Below are 8941 nucleotides of genomic sequence, written 5' to 3' on the forward strand. Positions count from 1 at the left end.
AGTGGTGGCACAGGCAACTATGTAATTTGGCTAATTATGGCTTAAGATAATTACAGAGATCATTATTTTTTTACTTTCGTTGTACAATATTCCTACCTAAATGCACAAATATAGCTAGTTATCGATTCTGCCACGTTATTTAGCTTAAACATTGTGCATTGCAGCTTGAAAATCGGTTGGGGGTGCACATGGTGTTCATCCATGACATACTAGCGTTAGCTCAGCGATTACAAACTTGTTTTAGCCGCACATTTTTTTACATTGGAAAAATCTTGCAGCACACCACCGACCAAAAAGTTTCCAAACTGACACTGTAGCCTAATACAATAACATAATTGGGTGTGCTCAATGCTTCGGCGAGTGGGCCTACGACCATTGTTCTCTCCTATATGTATTTATTTTCCCACCCCTTAAAAGTTGGTCCCGCTGGCTAAACTGCATACGAGTGAACCTAGATATTTAAAACTAATTTGAGATGCAGATGGGCTACATGCTGGCTTTAAATTAGAGTGCTATAATACCACAGCTGGAAGTTTGCTTTGCAAATCGCCTGACAAGTATTTAAATTATTCATTCATAAAATAAATCTGGATCTTACTGAAACTTTGATTTAGGCACATCCTCCAGAAGGGGACGTTCGACTTGGCAGGTGGGCCTCTTTCTGCTCCCAAGACCAGATATCCAGTCTCTGCCATCAACTTCTGCATGTCAGGCTCTAACAAATAATGGATTAGGTACATCATGAACTGTTATTTGGTAGAAGCAATGAAATGTGTTTGACAAAAATTAATATGAACTTGTATGACATTGGTAATATAATATAATAGAAACTTTTGTAATTCAAAATGATCAAATGGATAATGCATTTGCAGTTTGTCAATCCTTAAAAAAAGTTAATGTATATAATCAAACTAGTATTGCAAGCCAACACAGGCATAGTCAATGCAGTGAATGGTTTGTCAGTTTTAGAGGATTATGTCTTTCATTCATTTGTTTACAATATTCTTTTAGGAGTACCAGTGCAGGAGTCAGTGGATGGACAACTGTCCACCATTGAGGTGAATTGGAGTCTGGCAGAATTGAACCACTTAGTTTTTTAGAGATTCCCAATGATTAGCTTGAACCTGGTGGGGTTTAAGGGCAAAAAAATCAAAAAGGTCCAAGCCAACTCTGTGAGAGCCTTGAAGAAAGTGATGGGAAAGAGCAGACTCTACATTGTCCCCTGTGCTGAAGGGGGGCAGGTACAGTGCAGTTTCTATTCACTATTTGCGTCCATGTGTCCAAGTGCATAATTAATAAAATATTCTGATTTGTCTCTTCAGACACAGGATCAGTGTTGGGGATAACGAGTTACAAAGTAACGGATTACAGTAACGATATTACTTTTATGAGTAACGAAGTAAAGTAACGCATTACACTCAAAATATTGGTAACTACACTACTTTACTAGACCTCAGGAACGCGCTTTCCTGCGTTACCCAAGCCATTTTTGCCAGTCCGAAAAGTTCTCTTTTAGTGGCGCTTGCATGTCTGCCTGTGTGCTTGCTTGTCTTAGCAACGTTGCCACAGAGACCGATTTGAGTGATTTGAGTGACGTAGCTGCTGGTGCGTACTGCGTAGACGTGAAAGATGGATGAGACAGACAGGAGGGTTCAGCCTGTGGCGATATTCGCATTATTTTAACTTTGTTTGTCGAAAGGACAAATATTACGGTGAAATGCACTCTATGTCCAGGCGAGAGGTGTCTTTCAACTGCTGGACACTCAATGAGCAACCTGATGAAGCATTTGACACGCCAGCATAGCACTTCAAAACTTGTGGCGAAAGATTCCGCTAGCTTGTCAGTTGAAGACGCTCATCACGAACCAACCCCGCCTAAACAAGCTAAGATTTTCCAGCATCTTGGTCTTGGAGTGCAGAAGGTAACACAAAAGGAAATTAACAAACTAGTTGCCGGGTACATCGTGGAAGACATGCTTCCACTGTCCACTATTGAATCGCCAAGGTTTGGAAAAATACTAGATAAAATACCTAGCACTCGCACGCCAACGTCAGACAGGAAAACATTTTCCAAATACCTAGACCAATGTTATTCTGACATGGAATCCAATCTTAAAAAAACTTTGAGTCCTTGGATTATGTTACAACAACTGCAGATATTTGGTCCGCCAACAACAAAAGTTATTTAGGAATGACCGCTCACTGGATTAACACCATTAGTTTTAAACGTCAGAAGGCAGCTCTAGCCTGTAAGAGAGTGAGAGGAAGACATACATATGATGTCACAGCTAATGAAATAGAACAGATTCATTCAGTTTATGGACTATCGCATAAAGTCACAGCATGCGTTACAGATAATGGCACCAATTTTGTAAAAGCCTTCAGAATGTTTGAATCCCAGCCTGATAATGGGTCTGACTCTGACGAGCTATCCGACGATGAGGAGGCAGTCACTTACCGATGTTTCTGAAGTACTCTCTACAGAATCAGACGCTACATATTCATTGCCGCCTCACTTGCGCTGTGCTTCGCATACACTGAACCTGATCTCCAAAAATGACCTGAGAAATGGCTGACAAGTAACAATGACTGTAAAGCAGTTTACAGAAGTGCTCTCGCAAAGTGCACAGCTCTCTGGACAAAAACTAGTCGCTCTACTGTGGCTTCAGACCAGGTTGAGGATGTGATCAAAAGAATCATGCCCACTGCTACACGCTGGAACTCGACTCATGACGCCCTGTCCCTCATCATAGAGATCCCAATCAGAGATTTAAATAACATTTGCTCTAGACTGGGTGTTAAATGCATCACTGAGCGAGAGTATCAGTTCCTGAAGGAATATTGTACAGTGTCAAAACCTCTTGCTGCTGCATTAGATGATGCAAGGTGATGGTGATTGCTACTATGGCACCCTCCTGCCAACCTTGGAAATTCTGATGTTGGAAGTTGCTTGCGATGAAGGATGGCCTTTCTCAGATGACAGCTGGCATGCCTGAAGCTATTGTACAGGTAAATACATATTGAATTATAAATTTAATACCCCTAACATAATAGTCTACAGTGTATAACATTTAAACTTAGCACAAAAAGTAAAGATTTGTGTTTGGTAGATTATTTTTTTGTTGTAGTAACGCTTCTTGGCAGAAAATAGAGTTGGAAAGCCTGTTTATTTCCCTTTTAAATGCTGTCACATTTGTGAGGAACATGCATTTGTAGGATGAGCAGCAGAGCTGAGTATGTTGATTGTGCCCATTTAAAAAGCTGTTCCCTTTATTGAACTGTAGCCTATATGTTCCATATCACAGGCGATCAAAGGCAGATTTTCATCCGTCTTGGACAGCAAGGATGCTCTCATGGCTGCTGCAACAATGCCCAAATTCAAGGTGAGAAGAGAAGAGATGCTGTTAAAAGCCTGCTGATTTCTGAGTGTCGTGCCCAGATTCCTAATGAGCCACAGATTGGACCAGCAGTTCAGAGCCCAACCAGTGCCACCTCCAGTCACACTGACTTTTTTGATTTTGAAGAGGAGTTTTCCTACGCAGCAGAAACAGAAGCCATGGAGTACTTACAAATGCCCGGATCCAACTGGGAGGTTCTCTCCAGGTTCCCTAGGATTAAGGATATTGCAAAGCAATACAACACTCCAATACCATCAAGTGCACCTGTCGAAAGGCTTTTCAGCCTAGGCAGTATTGTTCTGACCCCAAGGAGGAACAGGCTGTCGGACAAAAGATTTGAGAGACTTTTACTCATGCGATACAATCGCTATTTTGAAGAATAGAGAAATGATAAACTTCATGGGATAAAGTGCACTTTCTGTTTATTTAGGCAATGATGAAGTAGATTTTCTGTTTATTTCATTGCATTTTCTCTTTCTATATTTTGGGTTAAGTGCATTTCTGTTTCTATTTTATGGGAAAAGTGCCATTTAATTTTCTTAAACCACTACAATGGTTCCTATAACATGCTGGTTTTGTTCTCAGGAGTAGGTCCCCATTTGGTTTAGTGGGGTCTCATGTTTCCAAAAGCCTGTTTTTAATGTGTTACTGCTGATTGACCCACCTGAATGTACCCACCATACAGCCTCTTGTATAATAAATAAAGTGATAAAAAAGGGCCATGATGTTTGTCCATGTATCGTTGCGGTAAATATGGACATTTGCTTAAAAAATTGAAAGTAAAGTAACTAGTAGTGAAGTTACTTTTCAAATGCAGTAACTAGTAAAGTAATCTAGTTACAATTTTCAGAAGTAACTAGTAACTTGTAACTAGTTACTTTTTCTGAGTAACTACCCCAACACTGCACAGGATCTACCCATACCACCTGACACCAGACATGAAGCACAAGGCAACCCAGCACTTGAGAGGCCTCAAAGTCCAAGAGCAGAAGTCCTCACTGTACCTGCGATAATAAATGATGTAGAGGTAGGTAACTCGCTGTCTTAATTCTTCACTATTGGACTGGATTTCATCAGTGACTATTTATATGAACACAAGGGGGGTTGGAGGATCAGAGCAAATGCGTAACCACATGTCCTCTTTGCTTTTCTGAATTGCAGGGGTACACCTCTGACTCGTCCAGTCATCATCAGAGTATACATCCGACCAGCACTGAGACTGTAGAACACCTTGAGAGAGCTCAAAGTCCAGGACTGGTTGTACTGCCTATACCTGAAACACCACATGATGTAGAGGTAACTTGTTCTTTCCTAACTTTACATTGGAGGACCTATCCAAATACATTTATCTGCTGTGTCAAGGTTTTCTTCTTTTTTTTTATATGACTCATTGTTGTCTCTATCCTTGACTCTGGTTTGTTGTAGTAATGTACAACTTGAATTAAAACCCAAGCAATTTCAATTAATTGTTAACTATTGTCATTTAAACAATTGTGTTATAAAAAAGTGTTGTAGCATTTGCTTCCTGGTTTTAATAATTGTCTTAACAGGAGTGGAGGACTGTTCGGCAGCAACAAGACATTGAATACAGTCTGTCATTCAGAGCTGACCAAGAAAAGGTATGTTTTTTTTAACATTTAACTGTAGGTATTTGCCTTTCCCCTCTGCTCTTCTCCTTCAAAACCAACAGCTGCACCTCCAGTCCCCAGGACCTTTTATATTGTGTATTAACTATATACATTATAATTTATTTTCCATAGCTTTCCCCGTAGTAGTTGGTTTTAGGTTGGCTTTGTACCTTAAATTTGTTTAAACTTAACCCCACTTATGTATTCCTATATGTATGCACCTTCCTGCCAACATCAATTCCTTGTCTGTGCAAACTTTCATGGCGATTAAAATTTCTGAAGCTGATGGTTTTTATTTGATGACAGGATCAGAGCAGACGAGCGGTCTGCGACTACGAGGAGAGGCGTTTGAAGGTACTATATCATCTCTGTAAGCATCTATTCAGTAGAAGGCACATTTTCAACCTGTTACATACTCACTGTCAGACAATAGATGAGAGACTGATAAGGACAACTGAGGAACCTGCTGGTGGCATACCTCTGAAAGTCAGACGGTTCCATACATCTGATACTATGCAGGTAAACATTGTTGAATGTACAGATGTATAAATGCTTAATTTGCTATATTTTTTTGTGATTCTTCTGGATTTGTCAAATTTAGGATTTTCCAACCTAAAACCATGACCCATCTGAAGCATGTCGATCTGTAAGGTTTTGCATCTCCAATATGAAAACGGCTTTTCAAAGAAAAGGCTGTTTTGACAGAAGGCAAAATCATTCAATTGAGTGCTTAGCATTCCGCACTGTATGAGGTTACCTAATTAAACCTCTGAACACATGATGACATTATGTAATATCATATCAATTTCCTCATCCCTACATATACATGGTTTGTCCTTGTCTAAATTGACCATCTACTGGTGCCTGCAAGCAGGCCTCGTAACTCTGGAAACTAAAAACCTTAACATTTTACTACTCGCCCTCCACTGGTGTGTAAATGAGACTGCGTTACCTGCTACTGACTATACTGTAAATATGGTACTATGTTACCCACATTTTGCATATAGTGCAATTGTATTTTTTTGGTTTAAACAATAGTTTTATATATTTCAAATCTATAAGCACAGCAAGGATTTCAGGTAAAAACGGCAGTCATAAACCTTGATTGTCATTGTACTGATATTTTCCGGGTAGTAAATAAGTACATATTTTTTATTTCAGGCCTTGTTTTACTTTGTTGGATCTCATGCCTCAGCCACTGAGTATTTTGACATCAGAGAAACTACGTCTGGCACCACTATCATCAACATAGTGTCTGGGACTCTTCTGGACCACAACATCACCTCTCCATTGAACCTCCATGTTCGATGGATGGACATGGAGGAAGTGCAGGTGAATAATATAATAAAAGTAGTGGGGTGGGTATTTATCACTTGTGTTTTGGACAGCCTCATTTATGTTACTGTGAAATAAATTTGAACACAGGATTTGCAATGACGCATGTGTAACGTACCTTTTGGTATTAAAGCAGCAGTTACAACTTCATTCAACGCATGTTTAATGCATTGCATGCTAGACCTCAAAGCTCATTTACCAATTTGAAAGTGTGATTTGGTTAACATTGTTGTGGATTGAACTAAATTAGATAACATTTGAATTAAAATGTACTTTTTGAAAGTCAAGATTTACAAAGGTGTTAAGTTTGTTTTTGCTCCGAAATCAATGTAATCTACAAGTCTTTCATTTTCGAATAAGAGCCCATACATAAATGCTTATAGATGTAATCTGTTATCTTTGTGTATTTACAACTTATCACTTTCTGAAGACCATTTACCAGCAGCAAAACTGAGTTTCTGCTAAAGTGCCTGATTTGATGGAGGTTGTCCAAAGTGATTTTGGGCCTACACAGTGTGGACCTGCAGAGGAAATCTACATGCCAGAGACTGATATGTCAGAGCCAGATGAGATGCAGCTAACTGATAACATCAAAATTCAGTGAGTTGTACATATTTTGTTGTAACGTTTCCAGTCTATGGTCAGTTGTTTCTAGATGAAATATAGATTTTGGCATGTGACTTTGAATGCATTTGGGGGGGGGGGGGGGGGGGGGGGGGGGGGACTTTACTGAATTTACAATATTAAAATGTTTGCAGATGCACAGAGATTCTTTTGGAACTTGGGAAAAATATTAACTACAACTTGAGCTGCAGATTCAACATTAATCGAAACAACGTACTAGATGGTGCATTTAGAGCATTCAACCGGAAATCGTACAATCCATTTAAGAGAATTTCTGTTAAGTTCTCTGAAACTGGACATGTTGAGGAAGGAGTAGATTTGGGAGGTCCAAGACGAGAGCTTTTAAGTCTAATGATGGAAGAAATTGAGCGCTCCCCGATGCTGGCAGGTCCAGATGGACAAAAAAACCTTGCTCTTGACTCGATTGGTGAGCCCTTTTGTCTACATGTTCAGTTAACGTTTTCATTTCAGTAGCACTGGCAAAAGATAGAATGGTTGCCATGGAAGTTTTGTATAAAATAAAGTAATTTTCATAACATGGCTAATTGGCTATTACATGTAAGACTACTTTGGAGTAATGTTATCATGTCAATTTTACTCTTCAGCTGTCAGAGAAGACAAGTACTATATCATGGGGAAGGCTATATCAGTCAGTATGGTTCATGGGGGGCCATCACCGGGATTCTTTTCTCCCACTTTATTTGATTGTATTGTGAAAGATAACGTCTCACCTACCATCAATGATGAGCACGACTTTGACTTGCGAGCTAAAATCGTACAGGTAATTTCATTTATTTTTTACCTGACCTATTCGTGCTAAAGTATCTGATTTTGCCAGGTATCAGAGGCCAAGTCCATGGAGGAGTTGCTTTCAGTTGTGTCCTGTCACAGTAACTACCTGTCTAATGCAGGCTGCCTACGAGCTGTAAAATGTCTGGAGGACAAAGATCTGCTTTTGCAGGACATCCTCCAGTTCCAAGTCGTAAACCGACTCCATGGTCCACTCGAACGGTATAAATTAGCATTGTTTTAAAATGTTTAAAAGTGCTGTTTGTCGATTTGAGCTCTAACATTGGAACTAACATTCATTGTAAAGCAACCAGCGTACAAATGCTGTAAATTTAATTTTTTATCCGATGAAAGATATTTATACGGGATAATGATTCCCTGCACTATGCAGTGCCTGCCTGGTTACACAGTAACACAACGTGAAATGTTTAAGTTCTGTTCTTACAGTACACAATTTTAGTTTGCTTTTCAATGCTACATTTTATAATGTGACAATTCAGGCTTGAGCTGACTCACCTGCTGGATCTATCCACTTTTAATTCTTCAAGGTTCAAGGAAGGCCTGAGGACATTGGGATTGTTGGAGGAGGTTGTCAAACAGCCAGAAGCCTTTCGTCCTCTCTTCTGCAGCCCACCACAGACCCTTAGCTCAGATGGTCTCGATCACCTGTTTGTCATCTGTTTTCCAGTGCAGGAAGTAACAGACGAGTACAGGAAAACATTGCTGTGGGCTTTTGGAGAGACTACCTTCTAGATTTAGAGGGCAAGTAATGGATCAGTTTGCTTTTTATTTAGTTTACCATAATTTTACCAGGCAAGTTGGGCCTGCCCGTGCATAGCTTGAATGTCACATACATGATCCAAACCCCGGCCACTGTGACGAGTTAGACAGACTACAGCTCGCTGACGCTTAACTTAATACTCTAGTGCATGATTCTGAACACCACTTAAACCTGCACTAATCTTTTGAACCCCCCCCCCCCCCCCCCCAAAAAAAAGAAAATATATAAACTGTGTAAATGGTAGGAACTAGTATATTGGAACCAGTGGTTGAAAAATACAAATTTGACTGCTGTATTTTCCTGACTGTAAGGCACACTTAAAAGCCTTTAATAAAAAAAAACTGAGCTTTATAATCCAGAGCGCTTTATATATGAAAAAGATCGAA

The sequence above is a fragment of the Hypomesus transpacificus genome, unplaced genomic scaffold (assembly GCF_021917145.1).
Source record: "Hypomesus transpacificus isolate Combined female unplaced genomic scaffold, fHypTra1 scaffold_224, whole genome shotgun sequence".
In the NCBI taxonomy this organism is placed as follows: Eukaryota; Metazoa; Chordata; class Actinopteri; order Osmeriformes; family Osmeridae; genus Hypomesus; species Hypomesus transpacificus.